The sequence below is a fragment of a genome, unplaced genomic scaffold, assembly GCF_019419815.1.
Source record: "Pyrus x bretschneideri cultivar Hongxiangsu unplaced genomic scaffold, Pyrus_bretschneideri_v1 Contig54, whole genome shotgun sequence".
In the NCBI taxonomy this organism is placed as follows: domain Eukaryota; kingdom Viridiplantae; phylum Streptophyta; class Magnoliopsida; order Rosales; family Rosaceae; genus Pyrus; species Pyrus x bretschneideri.
The window spans coordinates 1,779,332-1,800,576 of record NW_025999792.1 but is presented as its reverse complement, the minus strand read 5'-3'; positions in this window follow the sequence as shown (position 1 = coordinate 1,800,576).

Below are 21,245 nucleotides of genomic sequence, written 5' to 3'. Positions count from 1 at the left end.
AAAGACTCAAACAGCACCCAAAACACTCAAAACAGCCTTAAAAACACTTTTTGGGCAGTTTTGAGCACTTTGACTACTTTGGACGAAATTGGGTAATAAAATGAATCAAAACACTTAAAAACACAAACTAAGACACTTTCTAACTAAGTTGGACACTAAAGCAAAGGGGGATTGAGTTTTTGACGAAATTAAATAAAATGCACAGAATGTAATTCAAACAGATTGTAAAGATGAATTTGATGAAAATATGGATGAAATGCTAGCTAGAGGGTTCTTCTCCACACATGTCACACTTGCACACAAAACGATTTCTAATTGCTTTTCAATAAACCATGAATTCTCAACGCCCCAGATTAACCGTGAATTGCACTAATTAACCCTCAAATTTTCCTAACGTTATTGAATTGGATGATTGCATACGACAACCCAAAACATTCCCCACAAGTCCCCTACATGATTGCATAATAGAGATACAAGCAAGAATCATTAAGTTCTATGAAAACCATAAGCATTGACGAAGCACTTGTTACTATGATTGCATGAAACTTATGCCAAGAATTTACTTAACGCGATTGAGATCATCAACCTTTACTACTTGTGAATATAATTCCATAACGATTAGGTGAAATTTCCTTATATCCTAGCATCCAATTTATGCATGATAATTAAGCGTGCACTCTCAACCAACACACACAAATCAATGTAATTCACATAGATAAGTAAATTGAATTCACAACTTATGAAACGCAATTGGAAGTAATCAAATCATATTGCAAGCATAAACATGTATTTCGAATCCCCCCTAGCCAAGGGGGGGGGTTTAGTTCCTCATACGCACAAAACAAAGAGAATTGAAATTAAACATTGAAATCAAGGAAAAGAAACACCTAAAAATTCCAACAACTCAAACTTGAATTGTATGAACGTTTAGGCCCTTCTCCTCCTCTTTGTTGTGGCACAAGGTCTAAGGATAGGTTTTGGGGGTTATGGATGGTGTAGAATGATGTGTTTAGGATAGGGATGGATGTAGGGGACTTCAAGGCTTATTTTTTGGCAGAAAATATGAAGAATGGTGAAGTATGGATGTGTTATAAAGAGGGGATGAATTTCTGGCGTGAATGGTGAATGAATGAATGGTTGTTTTGTGGCTGCAATGGATGTTTATTTATAGGTGGATGAATGATTAAAGAGGGAATATGACAGCTAGGTTGGTTGGTGGCTGCCATCATGAAGAGTGCATGGATGTGGCTGAATGGGTTAAAGAGGGAATGATGATGGGAGAGCATGTGGGTGACAGCTAGGTTGGTTGGTGGCTGCAATGGAGGTGTGGAATGATGATGGGAGAGCATGTGAGTGAATTATGAAGAGTGAATGCATGTAGGGTGCTGCTATGGTGGGAAATATTGGGCAGAAAATATCCTAAGGCTTTATTACTTAGTTTAGGAAAGGATGTAACTCCAAATCCTCCTTTAGGTCTTCAATTTCGTCCATTCCTTTTGCTCCAAGCATATGCTATCCATTCCAAGCCCAATTTTGCTCCAAAATGCATCCTTTTGCATACTTTGCCCTTAAATCCTGAAAATACATAAAACTAGCTTAAAAGACTACTTTACTAAGGAAAAACACTTTAAATGTACAAGACAAGCTAAACTAAGGTGCATAAATATGCTCCTATCACTAGTCATACTCACGCTTGAGTCAACATAACACATGTTAATCTGAGCTGATTGTCAATGCTCAATTGACAACCCTATGGCTAGGAACGTTTTAGGAATGAGCATAAGAGAAATGTCTTGTTAATCTAAACTACTTAGATCATTATCTCTTACATCGAATACATTACTTGGATTCCCCTATTGCTTAAACACATGATACAATAAATAGCAATTAACAATAAGCTTTACTCTTCCATTAAACAAATAAGAGTTTAACATAATGAGTATTCCAAAAGCTATTACATCAATGAGGGCTTTATGGGCATACTTCCAACATTTTCCTCCTTAACAAGAGTTAAAAATAAAGGAGATTTTAGGAGTAGATTTTAAAATTAACTGAAGAAGTGGCAAATTGAGATTAGCCACACAATAGGCCATACATAACAATTTGGTTACGAACTAGGTTTAGATTGGAGTTGAACTTAAGATCCCACACTTATTTGTTCTTCCCAATATATAATATTGTGAGGTCATCATACAACACTAAGTTTAGTGTGTATTTCTCACCACTTATAAGTGTGATGTTACGTAGCGGAATGTATGATGAAAAGACTTAACAAACGTTTATATCCAATAACACAAATTGAAACGCATCAATAATCCATAATCCACAAACAAAAATTAAGAAAGCTCTAAAGATTTGTTGATAACATAAAGAAACTCATAAATTCAATTACATAAGTTGCTTAAATAGAAAAAACTAAAAACCCTACCTTGTAGGACATCATTGACATCGAGTGTGAAGGAGCATGAGATTAAGCACAAACCAACAAGAAAGCTTAATCATGGGGAGATTAAAGAAGAAACATTGGAAGAACATCCGAGGTTGAACTTTTGTGGGGAAATTGAACAAATAGAAGATGGCGTGGAGAGGAGATTCCTTGAGTTGAAGAACTTTTCTAAGAGTTACTTACCCTCCTTGTGATCATTAGTTCCACAACAAGCCATTTTTTTAATTGTATAGATGCATCACTAGCCAAACAGTTTTAAGAAGAACCCTACGGCAAGGTCTCCCAAGTTCAATTTCTTTTTTAAGGTTTATGACTTAAGGATTGATGTCATGAAAGTTATGGTGGTTGGTCGAGAAGGTACTCAATGGAGGACCAGCCGAAGAGCCACCCTTGAGTCTCAATTACGAATCTTGGGTGAACAAAAAACTTGATAGTTCCAGGAGCAAGAAGAGTAAAATACCAATCAACTTCCAAGATTATTGTACTTAATAGTTTTGTCTAGAAATTGGCTCTTCCTTTAATTGTTATTTAGTATTTCAAGTTTAAATAAGGTGTACTTGATATGTTAAGTAACCAAGTTTGAATAGAATTTTATCTCCATTGAGTTAGCTTCATACAACTGCTCTTTTCTTAGCTTGCATATTGTTATTTCCCTTCCTATTCTTTTCAACTTTTACGTCTTCAGGGATGTACTTAAAGATGTACATTTTTTGCTAAGGAAGCTTGTTAGTAGATGAGAATACTGAGATTTAGTGTGGATTAATTTGCACAAAGAGAGGTTTCCAAGAAGTAAATTTGGTAAACTTCAAGATAGAGATGACGGTCCACTTTGCATTCTAAAACGATTTGGTGAGTACTTATCAAGTGAGTTGCCGAGAAAAACAGAGGCCTCTACAACTTTCAATGTGGCTGATCTATAACCATATTATTAAGATGATCAACTGCAAAACTTTGACTCAATGGCAAGTCAATTTCAACCGAGAGGGACTGATGGAGGACTAGCTAAGGAGCCCCTTGAGTCTCAATTATAAGTCATCAGTAAATGATGAAAATCCTGATAATTCTAAGGAGCGGCCAAAGTGGAAGAGTAAAATACATCAAGTTCCAAGATTATTGTACTTAATAGTTGTGTGTAGAATGTTGGCTCTTCCTTTAATTAATTTTATTTACTATTTTAACTGTCATTTTCAAGTTTAAATAAGGTGTACTTGAGATGTTGAGTAACCAGGTTTGAATAGAATTATATCTCCATTGAGTTAGCTTCCTAGAACTTTCTTTTTCTTTGCATGCGTATTGTTATTTCCCTTCCTATTCTCTATAGCTTCTTCTACATGAACTTCATGAGTACTCTACATCACCAAGGCTTGTTTTTATTTGACATATTCTTTCCCAGGGATTATATATCCCACTCTGCCTCCCCAACTCTTTTACCATTTTTATGGCCTTGATTTCAACCCTAGCTTGCCTGAAAGCGACAATGTTTTGCTGGACGAAATTATTTTGAAAATAGTCTAATATGTTGGAGATGTTTGTTTCGATTCAGCAACTGGTTCTTCTGACTGGTAAACCCTACATCAATAGTGAACATCTACGACTCGATGAAGAGAAATCTAACTCAAAGTTGAACAAAATGGTTTTTGTGCAAACTTGTGAAGCCATGCATCATATGTTGAAATGCTTGCCTATGGGTTTTGAAGATTTTCTTTTAGGGTTTTTCCGTAAGAGCTCATATTTTGCTTAACTACAAAGCTTGTGTGGATTTTAAGGATTAGCCGATGAAGACATTATTCTTCAAGCTTGTGAAGGCATTTGAAACTAATGGAACTTATTATCGACATCATTATAATCAGAGGGAGTAGGATTTGACATTCAAAAAGAAGAGCTCTTTCAGAGGAAGGAGAGAACTATGGCTAGTTTTTGGTTCCCTTCACTAAAGATGTAGAATAAGTAGAGAAATTATTAGATGATACAGTATCACCACGTGGCATTGACAACTGGTTGTACCCACCAATAAATAAATGACACGTGGCATAATAATTATTAAATGAAAAACAATACCTGGATTTTCAACTTCCCTAACGCCGTTAGGGTTCTCTGCCAAAACCAATACTGCTGCCCCTCGTATTCCACCTCCTTTTTCCTCTACCTTTTTTGCTTGAATCAAATCCACAAACTACAATCTTTCTTTTCCACCAAAACATAAAATTCCCTCCACCTCCCTTTTTGCTTGAATTTTGCTTGAAATCAAATCCACAAACTGCAAAAATCAGAAATGTCATGCTATAGTACTGTAACTTTTTGCTTGAATTTTGTTTTATCCTTTTTGGATTCCAGCTTGCATGAATTTTGGGGTCTGATTCAAGCAAGCTTGAATCTGACTGCAATTTCTTGCTTGAATTTTGTTTTACCCTTTTGGATTCCAACTTGGGTAAATTATGGAGTTCTAGGTCATCTTAGATTATTATTTTATTTTTTTTATTTTTTTTATTTACAATTGTTACATGTCGAGTGATTGCTTTATTTATTCAATTAATTGGGGCCCCAACTCTGTCTCTGTTCTTGTTTTCTTCTTAAACATGAAATTTGTGTATTATAAATGTTAGGGCAATGCCAATTTTCTATTTAACAAAGAGAGCTAGAGAGAAAGTAAAAGGTAGAGGTACTTGAAAGAATTAAAAGGTAGAGGTACTTGAAAGAATTACAAATGTGATACGAAAGACTTGAATGCTTTGCTTTATGGTTTGTGTCCTTCCTATTTTTTATCGATTCGTAGGACTTTGGCAATATATGAATTTAGTTAAACAAATTGGATCTTAAAGTGTCTTTGTTTTTACTAATTCATTGTATTTGATTAAGTGGGATTTTCGTATGTACCAGGAACTAAAAGAATGTCTATCAAGGTTTGATGAAACTCCAGGAAATGCTCTATGTCCTTTGGGTATAATATCCATCGATGGAGATTGCAAGATTGAAAGAGAACTTCTATGGGATTTTTTTCATTTGATTAAGCTTTTCTCTCTAATGTTTTTAGGGGGTGTCAGATTGCAAGAATGAAAGACAACTTGAATTGGATTTTGGGTTGCTTCAGATTACTACTTTCAGTTATAGCTACCGTTCATTTTAGGTTGATGTATGGAATTGGATTTGTTGTATCAAATGCTACAATTTTGTAGTGACATACAATGTTTTAATAGCCTTTTGCTATTGTAAGTACAAGTGAGCTTGTGGCTGTAAATTTAATGAGACAAAATGGTATCTTATACAACTCATCGTATGGCTGACATGATTTATTATGCCTTGGCACTTTGCTCCTTATATGCTTTATTCACTATGATATCTAGCATGATAGTACATTACTCAACTGACAGGCGCACTCAATCTTAAAACGAGAAAAATATAGAAAAATAATTAAGAGCAAAGTTATTATTGTCACCCATAAACATGTGGATGTGAATCCTGCATTACATATAGCTTTACATTAACTACATGCTAAAAAAACTATTATGATGAATTCTGCCACATGTATTCATAAATTCTTCCTTCACAAAGTAAATCGATCAATACCTGACTCGCCATAAATTGACTATCTTGTAGCATACTTGTAAATGAAAAACTAGGCTGGATTACTTGGTTATATGGAGGCAATGCATGATTGTTTGTTGTTAACAAGCTCACAGCTGGGATGACCTGCATAACAATTATAAGATGATATGCAATTAGTCGAATTTAGAGAAGATAAGAGCATTCAAGGTCTTAAAACATACATGATTGTAAACTAACAAATTAGATTACTTGGTTTGATGGTGGCAATGCATGACTATTTGTTGTTAACAAGCTCATAGCTGGATAAACCTGTCTAACATTTGTACAAGTGGGTGCACTGAGTTGTTGAAGAAAATTTGAATCATATGGTGCTGAACCATGTGAAGGGCCTATATTGCTTGGCTTCTTGGTTTTTCCTACAAATCAAATTTCAATTTTTAAGTAATAAAGAATATTGGAATTACATCTAATAGTCAATAAAAATATAAAATTTCACTTACGAGATGAAACAATATCTTTTGATGCTTTCTTTTATGGTTTCTCCTTACCGTTTTTTAATTTGGCATTGCTTACTCCTTTCAGCCTTACCACCAGAGGAATCAATATTGGTGGCTCATCAACTAAGCAACCATTTGTGTTACAATCATCATCATTATTATCATTCAAAAATATGTCATTGCTCTCTTTATTAACTTCACCCATTGACTTGATCATATCCTTTTCAATTAATTCCTCCATCTCTCCCAACTTTTTCATGGAAACTCTAGTAGCACCTTCTGACTCTGCTCCCTTACTTAATATATTATAAGCCAGTTGCATCAAAGTATTTCGACGCAATGTAACATATGGTTTGCCTTTTACCTACAATAATTGACTATGCTCATTTGCATCCAATCCTTTCTTTGCATCTTTTGTCTAGCGCTTCAATATATGTTGTGAAGGTATTCTAGTCCAAGATTTGACGTTTAGTACCCTTAGAGCATGACGACACAACAAACCCATGGACTAAAACATTTTGCAGCTACAAGAAACCATGCCATCTGACTTGTTAAGTTGGACAAGGTAAGCTCTTGTGTGACCCTCCACATTAAGTTCGAAAGAGTGAACTATACCACAACTCTCATATCCATGCATTGTGATTACTAGGCTATTCAAAAACTCTTTTTCAAGTATTTTAAACATTTTCTTAGTGTAGACATTAGCAGCATGCTTCAAAATTCCACTCCTTTGGGCAACTTTAGAAGGGAGACCCTGATTGCTTGAGAGTTTTAGAGTTTCAAGGCTTCAAGGTTTTGGTGTGATGTAAATTCCCTTCCTTTTTCTCTTGATGGAGAAGCCTATTTATAGGCTTTGAGAGTGAATCATCACCATCCATTTTTTTTTGGTGAAGTGAGTGGATGTTGTAGGTGAAATAAATGGAGTTGGTAGGTGAAGTAAGTGTGTGATGTAGGTGAAATAAGTGTGTGAGGTTGGTGAAGTAAATGGAAGTTGTAGGTGAAATGAGTGTGTGATGTAGGTGAAATGAATAAAGGTTGTAATTTTAATAAATTGGTCAACATTTATTTCACAGAAATTTCAATGTCTATAAATGCCCCCACTTCAAGGTGCATCGTATACATGTGCTTGTCACGTGTAGAAGATGCGTTTTGAAGTCCCTTAATGTAGATGTCGATCTAAGGGTCGTCGATGCTTGATCTTGAATTGGGTTGGAAATTTCTTCAAGGGCTGTCAGGGCTTGATCTTGAATTCGACTGGAAGATTTTCTGGTTTCCTCTAATCGTTGATTTTCCACAGGCTTAACCTTGAACTGGGCTGGAGGGTTTTTTGGCTTCCTCCGGAGGTCTAAACTTACTCCTTTTATTTGGAGTTGAATTTGATTCAAGGGTGGTGAACACTTGATTTTGAATCAGACTTATGATTTCTTCAAGGGCCATCGATGCTTAATCTTGAATGAAAATAGGACCACGAGCGGTTTCAGGATTCAGACATATGGCAGGCAAGCACGAGGTGGAGGTGATGGCATGTTTCTTTGTTCAATCTTTCCAATTCATATTGAAGAAGGTTAGGGGATGAATCAGCATGTGCAGTTGTTGCGTTTGCTGACGATCCACAAAATTGATGTTTCATTGTCACTTGTCTTATCTGTTCTCCAGGCAGATGGGGTATCTTCCCTGGAAGTGTATCAACCGTTGAAGACAACTACTCGAGAGTAACGCTAGGTAAGCAATCAGGGAATAGGTTCCAGGCGAGATCGGAAGGCTGATTTCGAGTGCCGGCTGATTGCTCTCTTTCTCCTTGCCCTGCAGGTAAGAACAAGGACAAAGGAAAGGACATGGAGAAAGCATGATAGGAAATACTCTTGCTTTCGAAGAAGGACTGGCGATTTAATGGCGTCGCGTGGCGAGGCTTTGTTCTTTGGCGACGATGCCAGCGGAAGGTTGTTGAGGCTTCTTGAGCTCTTTGATTAGAACGACGATGTCAAGCTTGGATTTGACTTAAACTCTTCCATCTGGATTATGCGGTTTTGCAGGGGAGGGCGTCGTGTTACGGTGATTTGTTCCAGCTCCTTGTACTGCATTCTTCTCTGCTTGTTTTTTTTTGCATAGCGCAACCCTTTGCCTTTAAATGGTCTTTCAGAGCATCACTTCTCAGCGATTCATCCATGCTTGGCAGCTTCAGTGTAAAGAGCCGACATCATGTCACATGTCCTGAAGTATTCACTAAGGGAATTCGAGACTCACCAACAGTTGAAGATGAGCACTCGAGAGCAACGCTAGGTAAGCAACCAAGCAAAGGTTCTGGGCAATCAGTTCTAGATCGGAAGTTTGATTTCGGGTTCCGACTGATTGCTTTCTTTCTCCTTGTCTTGTAGGCAAGAGCAAGGGCAAAGGAAAAGACAGGGAAAAAACATGATATAACCTTTGCTTTCGCCCCTGATGATATAGATACTTTTGCTGTCAAAGAAGTAGTGAATGCATTAGCATATATATTTGTTGCGTTTGTCTCCAGATGCTTCGATTTACTGCTTCCTCCTGCCTCATCCGTTCTCCAGGCATCTGGTATCTTCTTTAGGGGTACATCAACATTTGAAGATGAGTACTTGAGAGCAGTGCTGGGTAAGCAATCAGGGAAGGGGTTCTAGGCAGTCGATTCCAGACAGGAAGCTTGATTCCAAGTGCCGACTAATTGCTCTCTTTCTCTTTGTCTTGCAGGGAAGAACAAGAACAAAGGAAAGAACATGGAAAAGGCATGCTTTGAGATACTCTTGCTTTCGACCCTAATGATATAAGATACGTTTACTTTTGAAGACGTGGTTGAAGAGGTGTTTTCAGGGAAGAAGAAAACTAAGTATATTGAGAGGTTTGGTTGCAGCTGCATTCTTGGCAAGGAAGAAGAGTCAGGCGTTTTGGATGTATGCCTTGCCATGAATGTTGACATATATAGGCATTTTAATAGTAGGTAGTGGTGCGGGTGCGGCTTTGCCACCCACGTTTATTGGCAAAAGTGTGGTAGTTGGAATAGTGAACTCCACGTGTTTTCAACTTTGTTAGAGATCTTCGACAAAGTTGCACGCGTTATCTGAAAAGCTAAGATTGCGTCTGAAAAGTGTTGACGAACTTTACATAGGAAAATCCAGCTTTTAAAATTCGAAGAGTGGTGTCCCTAGCTCTCAGTGTTCAGTGTGCGGGCTCAGTGTCCAACATGGGCCAACGCCTACTTGCTCGAACCCATCAAGTTGAATCATTGACGGCCGAGGTGGAAAATCTTAGACAAGAGATCAAACAGCTTAAGCGTGAGAATAGAGATTTGCACATGCTTGCAAATAATTATTTGACGAGCATGAAGAGGAAGCTTGATAAGCTGCAAGAATCTGAAGGTCGGATTCAAAGTGACCATCAGAGGTTTGTGGCTTTCTTCCAGAGGCACCTTTTACCTTCGTTATCTAGCGTTTAACCAAGTATTGAGGCTTCGAATAATCTATCTTCAATGCCACCCGCTGTTGGGGTTTCGCCAAGTAGTGGGGCTTCATGTAAGCAACCTTTGTGAAGGCTCCTTCTCTTTTCTTTTTTTTTCTTTCTCTCTTTCTTCTTTTTTTTTTTTTTTTTTTTTTTTTTTTTGTACGCATTTGTAATTTCTCGAAGATATCAATAGACATGCTTTATTTCATTCAGCGTATTGTGTTAAGTACAAATAAAACATATTAAGATGTGTTACTTCCTTCTTTTTTTCTTTTTTTTTTAAATGATACTTTTGCAAGGTGGTGCCGTGCACCATCCTTCCCTATTTTCTTTTTTTCCATAATTATGTCGCCACCATCTCTTTTCCTTTTTCTTCTTGACTTGCTAATAGTAGCTTGCACCTTCTTTTTGTGTGCGTGTACATTGTTCTAATGACGAGTATGGTAGATTGACACTGCTGGGTTCTTTGCTACATCGCATGTGGGCCTTTTTTTTTTTTTTTAATTTTTATTTGCACAGTCATCTTATTACATTCTTCATTGCATGCGGATTGCTGTTTGCATAGTCACCGCACCATTATTTGCACAATCACTGCACTTCATTTACTTCTCTGGGTTCCTCAATGGGATTCCTCGCCTGCATCATTTTCTGCATGCAGACTAGCACGGTCACTGCATCATTACCTGCACAGTCGCCGTACTTCATCTGCTTCTTTGGGTTCCTATATACATATACATATATATATATATGGGATCGCACCATCACTGCACAACCATTGCACAGCCAGCCGCTGCAATATTTGCTATCTTGTGGCGGAGGAAGGAGAGAAGGCATCACTTGAATCAGGAAGCCCTTTATTGAAGTCAAAGCAACCAAGCATCAGGTGTCTTTTTAATTTTATTTTCTCGAAGAAGTTGAGTCCAGATGTTAGAGCTCACTACTGATGCGTTACGAATGTGACACAAATTAAACCCTATTTGTGACAATTGTAGTAATGATGTAAGTAGGGATCGTTCTAACCGGGGATTAACTAGGGGTGCTAAACACTTTAAACTGACTCAAATAAATAAAACTAACCTTTAAACACTTAACTCACTTAACAAAAACTCAAAAACAAGTCCACAAGACTCCAAATACTTAAAAACACAAAATAAGATAGATTGTAATGACTAAGATTAAACAAAATATGGGGGGGATTGTGTTTGGACGAAATTAAATTAAATGGACAGATTATAAAGAAAACAGATTGTAAGACAAATTGTGATATAAAATATGGATGAATGCTAGCTAGAAGGTTCTTCTCCACACATGTTACACTTGCATACAAGATGATTTTCGGTTGGTCTTTCGATGAATTATGAAACTCAACACCCCGGGTTAATTAGGTCCGCTTAAATTAACCGTCAAGTTCTCCTTAAGTTAATGAATTGGATGGTTTAGCGCAACGCAATTCACAACATTCTCCAAAAGTCCTTTACGTGAAAAGCACAATAAAGATACAATCAAAGATCATTAAGCATCATGAAAACTATAAGTGTTGACGAGGCATTCGTTACTATGATGAGCATGAAACTAGTGCCAAGAATTCATTTAACGCGATTGTTTATAAGCAACCTCCACTACTTGTGAATATAAGTTCATAACTATTAGGTGAAACTCACTTATATTCTAGCGTCATATTCATGCATGAAAATTAAGCGTGCACTCTCAATAAACATACATGAATAAGTTATCAATCAAACAGTTAAACAAATTGAATCCACAACTCATGAAATTCCAACCCAAGGTAATCAATTCATATTGCAAGCATAAACATGGTTTCGAATCACCCCCTAGCTAATGGGGGGTTTAGTTCCTCATACGTACAAAACAAAGATAAGTAAATATAACCATTGAAATCAAGGAGAGAAAACACCTAAAAATTCCAACAACTCAAACTTGAATTGTATGAACGTTTAGGCCCTCTTCTCCTCCTCTTTGTTGTGGCACAAGGTCTAAGGACAGGTTTTGGGGTGGTATTTGTATGGAGGAATGGATGTGTGATGGTAGGGTAGTGTTTTGGAGGGATGGGGAGTGGTTGGAGTGGCTGCAATTAATGACACACCCCGACCCAGAAAGTCCACTTGGACCCTGAATCGAGCTGTGCTGGCCGACACCTGGAAGGTGACGAAGCCATAAGATGTGATAGTGTATAAAAAGTGAATGAATTTGATTCCAAAAGTGTCTAAATACCAGAGTGCGCTACGAGTGGGAGCGAACCCATTTTCACGCGCGATGTCAGAGCATAAGTAAGGTACAGTAATGTGAGTAAGAATCATACCCTCAAAAATATCCATCAATACTAAGATTCGCCACAGATTCTTGTCGATCTAAACTCAGCAGCTAAAACCTGGAGGGCACCAAACAGAAGGTGTGAGTAAGCAATAAAACCAAGCTTCCCAAGTTACTACCTCTCTAAAAGTAATGCCCCTAAAGTAAAACCCGTATCGTTTTCCATAAGACAGTACAACATATATACATATATCCAAACCATACTCGGAAATGACCAAAACCACGGTTTGCCATCAAATCCACCATACATTAATAAGTAGGCCAAATGAACTAAATCAATACAAAGTGATATATCAGTCAGAGTCATCTAAAATGACATGTACAACTTATCCGTATCTCATCAATCATGACTAGCATATAAGTCGGAGTCACCTATAGTGACCTGTACGACTTATCCATATCTCATCAATCGTGGCTAGCATATAAGTCGGAGTCACCTATAGTGACCTGTACGACTTATCCATATCTCGTCAATCCTGGCTAGCATATAAGTCGGAGTCACCTATAGTGACCTGTACGACTTATCCACATCTCATCAATCATGGCTAGCCAATAGCTCAATAAGTATACCTGCACATGAGTCGGAACCACCTAAAGTGGTCTGTACGACAGGACTGGGTGTAAATAAATATGCTCAAGTGCTACGATCACGTGAAGACTGGGCGAATAATCGCGGGTCACCTACGAGTCGGAACCACCTAAAGTGGTCTGTACGACAGGACTGTGCACCTACCTTGGATCCAAGGTGAGCGTAAGGTGCGGGAGGTGAACATCACGTGAAGGACTGTGCCCTGACCACGGGCGGGAGCACTAACACCGGGGTGCAGGTTTATGAGCTCTCAATGCATCTCAATATAACATGTGCAACTCATGGCAACCAGTACGACAGTATTGAAGTTGCCTAACTCATAACTGTAGTCATGCTATAACTCAATCGATTCAATTAATACCATAAACTCACCTGAACTTACCTGGGTGTCCTGAGTTCACCTTTGCACTTGAAAGCATTCCCAATAATTATATGCAAGTAATATACATATGGATATATCATGATGCAATCTACTACTCAACCATGTCGTAGCATTTTCAATTATAAACAATATGGTGTGAAGTGTACAATCAATAACGCCCTACTCCCAAACTACTTATTTTCAGAGATAACTATCCATGACAACCCAATTAACTCTAATTTAACTAACTAATTCACAAAACTAAAACTTGTCTTTACCAATTTCCTTCGCATTACTCAATTTCCCAAGCAAGGCTTTTGTCTCAAATATTTTATGGCTGCATCTAACGTCTTGTTAGACTGCCTACGTACCCTAAATAGGGATCAAGCCATTCGTAGTTCATATAGGTACTTCAAGCATTCACAATAATTATATGAAGGTAATATACCTAATCAATTTAAAAGTGTCGATAGAACTCTCAATAATATGCACAATAAAAAGGAAAATATCCACTCACCTGGAGTCCACGCTATACTTCTCTAGCGCACGCATCGAGGCGTCTTGAATGATCGATCCCTGTGGCCAATTATCAAATCACATCTCAGAACTCTTATCCGTAGAATACGTAATTCACATAAAACACAACCTCAACGACATTCTAAAATAGTTTGATACCCATTGACCACAAGTCAACCGTCGATCAAAGATCGACGGTAGGGTTTACAACCCTGTATAACTTGACCCGGAAGATCCGCATATCAGATTTCCAATCCGTAACTCCCAACGATCCACAATATGTTTCTGGAATAACATATTAAAATTTCATTACGATCTAACGGTCAGATCTCCGCCAATTGCCTAAAACAAGTGGCCGTGAACATTTATTTTACTAACTTACAAATCCAATTCAGGAAGATCCGTAAGTCGGATTCCCGATCCGTAAATTCCTATGATCTTTAAATATTACGTATTATAATGTATCCAATTTTGGTGACGATCCAACGGTCGGATCATCGATTCACATTTTTATCAAGTAACGTATCGTAACGAATTTAGGTTCCAACTATCAACCTACGTCATTCAAATGAAAAAACTGAATTCAAGACATTTGACATAGCCTAAAAATAGCATTGGCGGCCCACTGGCCACGCGCCGCCGCGGGTGGCGGTCGGCCGCCTCGACTCGCCGGAAAATCCAACTATTTCCAAAAATTCTCAAACTTCACAGAAATAAAGTTCTCAGTGAGTGGAGCAACTTTCATACCTGCCACGAAGTCCAAAAGTGGACGGAAGATGGTCAATTTTGCCCACAAAGCCGGCGGGTGCCTAAAACTTCCCGACGTCGATTCGTCGTCCACGGTGGTCCAACGGGGTCAAGGTTGGTTGGGTTTTGCTCCTGGGATGATGGGCTACAAAGCCCAAGTGGTGGCATCGGCCATTGCTTTGCCGATTTGCCGGAAAATCGAAAAAGGTGGCCGGAGCACCATTGATTTTCGTCAACTTTCGTGGCCTCAAACCGCCTCATACCATGGTTAATCAAGGTGGTTCTTGGGTGGGTTTTGTAGAGGGGAATGAGAGCTTCAAGATGGTGGTGGTGGCATCGAAAAACTCCACCGGAGTTGGCCGGAATCGGCCTTGGAAGATGCACTCGCGGTGGTGCGGGTATGGGTGCACAGGAAGCTTCCCCGCCTTTTTTTTTTTTTTTTTTTTTTTTTTTTTCTTTTCTTTTCTTCTTCCATTTCTGATTTGGGCTTCCCCCACAAAGTGGGGATTTAATTTAAATAAACACTAACCTTGAATAACCAATTTCGAACGTCCGTAACTATACCGTTATAATCCGGACTCGCAAACGGCTTTCGCCTATACGTTCGTACCAATGAGTACTACGAGGATATGCTAAAAGAATAAGTCCCACATCTCTCAAGTCGATGGTCAACGGAAGTCAAAGTCCTTGCCTCTAGGTCAATTTCGTAAATTCACGCTTTTAAAATAAAATAAAAACGTAAAATTTGGAACGGGTTGTCACAATTAAGGGGGGGGAAATGCTTGAAAATGGAATGTTATGCACGGCAATGGTTGTGTGATGGTGTGAAGTGTGTATGAATGGATTTGAAGGGGAGTGAATGGAATGGAGGGTTATGCATGGGTTTTATAGGGAGAATGGGAGAATATGTGGCTGAAATATAGAATGGGAAAGCATGTGGCTGAATGGATTAAAAAGGGAATGATGATGGGAGAGCATGTGGGTGAATTATAGAATGGGAAAGCATGTGAGTGACAGCTAGGGTGATTGGTGGCTGCAATGGATTAAAGAGGGAATATGGAAGAGAATGTGCTGCAATGATGAAGTGGGAAAGCTGGAAATGCAAGGGGAATGCACGGCACAAAGGGAGAATGGGAGAATGTGGCTGAATGATGATGGTTTTAATGGGAGTGACAGCAAGGGAATATGGAAGTGTGCGGCTAAGGTTGGACTAATGTGATGGTGGCTGAAATAATGAAGGGAATGAATGGAAAAACAGCTAGGGAGTGAATGATTAAAGGGTGCATGAATGGAATGATTAAAGAGTGAATGAATGGGAGAGTATGTGGTTGAATGATGAAGTGGGAAAGCTGGAAATGCAAGGGGGATGCACGGCACAAAGGGAAGTGATGGTGTTAGAATGGGCTAGGCCCTTTGTTTTATGTCCTAAAGTGCATGCAAGGCCTTCAATTTCGTCCAACACTTTGGCTCCAAGCATAAGCTATCCATCCTTAGCCCAAAAGTGCTCCAAAAGGCTCCAAAATGCACTTCTTTTCTCCTTTAGCCCTTAGAACCTAAAAACATACGAAAATAACTTATAAGACTTAAAGAACTAAGAACTAACAACGTAAATGCACAAGAACAAGCCAACTAAGTTGCCTAAATATGCTCCTATCAAATTCCCCCACACTTAGCTTTTGCTAATCCTCGAGCAAAACAAAACAACAAAAGAACACGAAACTAGACAAAACGAACAAAACACAACCTACACCTTCCAACGTTGCCTCAGGGATTTTCAATGCACATGACATGTTAAAAATTCATTATCTCCACAGATTTTAGTCATCTTCACACTTAAGTACATTCTCAATCATAGTCACCACATACTAGTTCACAATTAAGCATTTAAAACCATGTTTTGAATGTAGTAACATGCCTTAGAGAATTTGCTCAATTCCTTACAAGATATGCACTCAATTTTCACTCAGATTTTCTAACTACACACCCTAATCTAGTCATATGTGAGAAGATTGATGTAAACATGAAAACGAACACTCACATATATGTATCGCAAAGAAAGCAATTTCTGGAGTTAATAAGCATGTTTAGATATGATCTCATGAATGGAATGCTACTACTTAGACGCGAGAACCAGTGACACCATATGCTCATACCAAATTCAAACTCCACAAATTGAAATACACAACACTCAAGATAGAAGTCAAGGGTTGTAATGGGGCTTAGGGTATTGGTTAACAATGGAAAGATAGAGGGAAACAAAGGTTCTTAAAGCAATAGCAAGCAAAGTAATGAAATCGAAACTTAGAACTCACTTTAAAACACAAAAATCAACTTTTAACACAAAGGGAAGAACTAAGCAACACTCAGGGCCATATTCAACATTTTTGGACCCTTTCCTCAACTACCACAAACATGTGAACTTATTTTCATTTATTTCATACTTTTTTTTTTCTTTCTTTTCACAACTTTTTCTTTTCTTTTTCTTTTTCTTTTTTTTTCCATGAAATTCTTTTTTTTCTTTTTTTTTCTTTTTCCTTTTCTCTTTTCCACCCGTGCCTATGGCACACTAACTCACATGAAACCTACTTCCCCCACACTTGGGTTCTGCCAAACATTAATCAAAGGGAGTTCAATTCAAATCATGCTTTGCTATGCTTCAAGAATAAGGGCATGGAAAGTCCTAATCTAGGCTAGGTGAGGATAGTGTGGGTTAACAAAGAATGTAAGCTTAACAAGGCTCAATGGGGTTAACTTAAACATATAATGAAGTAGGATACACGGCAATTTGGCTTTGGTGGTGGTCACTACACAACTTCTTCTTGAATATGTGTTATGCAAATCAATAACATGCTTTGAATGAAATGGGCATGAGTTCTAGCATTTGGAACTATATGATGAAACGCCTTCTAAGTAGTAACCAAGCAAAGAATAATGAGATTATGCAGCGACTTTTAGAAAACAATAATGCACAGATTTTAACTCTCCAAATAACGTTTAGGCTCAAGTCTCACAAGGTTGTAGCGTTTGTTTGAGTTCCTTCCTTCAAGCATGTTACAAAAACTAATTTTTCTTTTATGATTGCATGTGAAGTCATACATTATAACCATAACCAAGCATATACCAAGAGTAAATCAAACTTTTCTTCATGTTTATAACTCTTTTTAACAGTCATGCAATTAAAAACTAAATCCTCATCATTGCGTTTGGAAGGTACCCTAAGACACAAACACACAAAAACGACTCAAAACACTCTTTTTAGGCTTTTCAAAACATGTTTTTTTTCAAATTTTTATGTGATTTTCGGATTTATAAAATAGAACACACTAAAAACACTCCAAAACAGCTTAAAAACACTTTAAAACAGTAAGGAACAACATTTGCAGTTATGGGTGATAAAATCCCACGAATTTGCATCAAATATACTTAGTTACCACTTAATATACTTAGTTACCCCCCCTCCCCCACACTTAAATCAAACATTGTCCTCAATGTTTCAAGCTTAAAACCACACTAAACACAAGCAAACACATAAATAGCAACTAAACTCATTAAACATGGCAGAATGTAAATAACAAAGAGAAGAGGTTTAGGGATGCAAATCTGGTGATGGAGTGTAAATTCCTTCTTCTCCTTGGTGATTGCATTGAGGCTTGATCTTGACTTTGACTGGAAGATTTTCTGGTTTCCTCCAATCGTTGATTTTCCACAGGTTTAATCTTGAACTGGGCTGGAGGATTCTTTTAGTCTCCCCCGAAAGTCTGAACTTACTCCTTTTATCTGGAGTTGAATTTGATTCAAGGGTGGTGAACACTTGATTTTGAATCGGACTTGTGATTTCTTCAAGGGCCATCGAGGCTTGATTTTGAGTGAAAATAGGACCATGAGCGGTTTCAGGATTGAGACACATGGCAGGCAAGCACGAGGTGGAGGTGATGACCTGTTTCTTTGTTCAATCTTTCCAATTCGTATTGAAGAGGGTTAGAGGATAACTCAGCATATGCAGTTGTTGCGCTTGCTGACGATCCACAAGATTGATGTTTCATTGTCACTCGTCTTAGCTGTTCTCCAAGCAGATGTGGTCCCTTCTTTGGAAGTGTATCACCTGTTGAAGATGACTACTCGAGAGCAACGCTAGGTAAGCAACCAGGGAATAGATTCCAGGTAGTCGGTTCCAGATCGGAAGACTGACTCCAAGTGCCGGCTGATTGCTCTCTTTCACTTTGCCATGCGAGTAAGAACAAGGACAAAGGAAAAGACAAGGACAAAGCATGATATGAGATACCTTTGCTTTCGCCCTTGATGATATGAGATACTTTTGCTTTTGAAGAAGCAGCGAATGAATCACCACATATATTTGTTGCGCTTGTCTCCACATGCTTCGATCTACCTTTTCCTCCTGCCTCATCTGTACTCCAGGCATCTGGTATCTTCTTTGGGGGTACATCAATGGTTGAATAGGTGTTCTCAAGGGAAGAAGAAAACTGAGCATGTTTGAGAGGTTTGGTTGCAGCTACATTCTCGGCCGAGAAGAAAAGTCATGCGTTTTTGGATGTATGCCTTGCCATGAATGTTGACGTATATAGGAATTGTAATGGCAAGTAGTAGTGCGGATGCGGCTTTGTCACCCACGCTTGTTGGCAAAAGTGTGAGATCTTTGACAAAGTTGCACGCGTTATCTGAAAAGCCGAGATTGCGGCTTTGTCACCCACGCTTGTCGGCAAAAGTGTGTAGTTGGGATAATGACCTCCACGCGTTTTCAACTTTGTCAGAGATCTTTTGACAAAGTTGCACGCGTTATCTGAAAAGCCGAGATTGTGTCTGAAGAGTGTTGACGAACTTTGCGCAGGAAAATCCGGCTTTTAAGATTTGAAGAGTGGTGTCTCTTCAATTTTTGAATTGGTGGTTGTGTCGCCTCTCCTTTTATAGAGGTATCGATCACCTCTAACATGCACACTTTGAAGATTGCCCATTCGTGAAAATCGTCTCTGGCCCTTTGAGATTTTACTCCATCCAACCCTTCTCTTTTAACATCTTTGAAAATGGCTAACCTATCTAACATTTGCTTAGAATTGAGTCTCGGCAGTGATACGGGTGCGCCGCGTCAGGGTAATGTATGGTGCCCGTCTTTCTTATCTTCTAATGGCCCTCTTACAGGTGAAGACTCCGTGATGATGGATGCAACAACAGCTACGATAGTAGCTAGGAACCTCCTCACTCCTAAAGATAGTAGGCTGCTTTTAGGACGGTCCGATGAGTTGGCCGTTCAAGAGTCCTTAGCTCTCAGTGTTCAGTGTGCGGGCTCTATGTCCAACATGGGCCAACGCCTACTAGCTCGATCCCGTCAAGTTGAATCATTGATGGCGGAGGTGGAAAATCTTAAGCAAGAGATCAAACAGCTTAAGCACGAGAATAGAGGTTTGCACGTGCTTGCAAATAATTATTCGACAAGCATGAAGAGGAAGCTTGATCAGCTGCAAGAATCTGAAGGTCGAATTCAAAGTGACCGTCAAAGGCTTGCGGCTTTCTTCCAGAAGCACCTTTTTCCTGCGTCATCTAGCGTTCCACCAAGTATTGAGGACTTGAATGATCTATCTTCGTTGCCTCCCACTCCTGGAGTTTTGCCAAGTAGTAGGGCTTCACGTAAACAACCTTTGTAAAGGCTCCATCTTTCTCTTTTTTTTTTTTTTTTTTTTTTTTTTTTTTTTTGTGTACTCACTTGTAATTTCTCGGAGATCAATGAACATGCTTTGTTTTATTCAATGTATTGGGTTGCCTCCCAAGTAGCGCTTTCTTTTACGTCTTGCAGCCGGACGAGACCTTCTTTTCTCACTTAGGACCCACAACATGCAATGGGATCTCCTCCACAACATGCTCAACAAAGTTCTCGTAGTACGACTCAATGAATGGGAGGGGATAGTGATCCTTCCTGATTCTAGCGTTTGGATTCCTAAAGTCCCTGTAACTGATCCCACCACCTTGAAATTGATTGGGTACCTGCACCAAGACATCTTCCAAAACTCCTCTCGGGTATGCATTAGATCGATCGGCTAATTGTATAATAACCCCATCATTTTTAAGCTCTCCTAGATTCATAGATGCATAAACAGAGTATGGCATGACATTAATTGATGCACCTAAATCTAGCATAGCATGTTCAAACTTTGTAGTACCAATTACACAAGGGATAGTGAAACTACCTGGATCTTTGCATTTAGGTGGCAGCTTTCTTTGCAATATGGCAGAGACATTCTCACTTACATGTACCACCTCTTTTTCCCGAATCCGTTTCCTTGTTGTACAAATCTTTTTCAAAAACTTCGCATACTTCGGAATTTGCTTTATTGCATCAAGGAGCGGGATATTGACATGCACCTTCCTAAACGTCTCCAGGATGTCTTTTTCATCCTCCTCTATCTTGGCTTGCATAAACCTGCTAGGAAAGGGCACATTTGGTGGAATCACATTAGAAACAATTGAGTTTGGACCTACCTTACATTTGTTGGACGGCCTAGGAGCTTGAAGTGGTTGCGGCAAGGGTTGCTCCACCCTTGTCGTGGCCTTGCCCTTCCTCTCTTCCTCTTGCAACAGCTTTTCCTCCTCGTCTTTGCTGTGAGGTGGTTGTGAGGTGGTTCCAACTTCCTTGCCACTTCTTAAGGTGATTGCATTGGCGGTTTCAAAGCCACCCTTTGGATTGACCACAGTAGTGCTTGGTAACTTACCATTTTCACGAAATTGTCCCAAAAATTCGGCCAT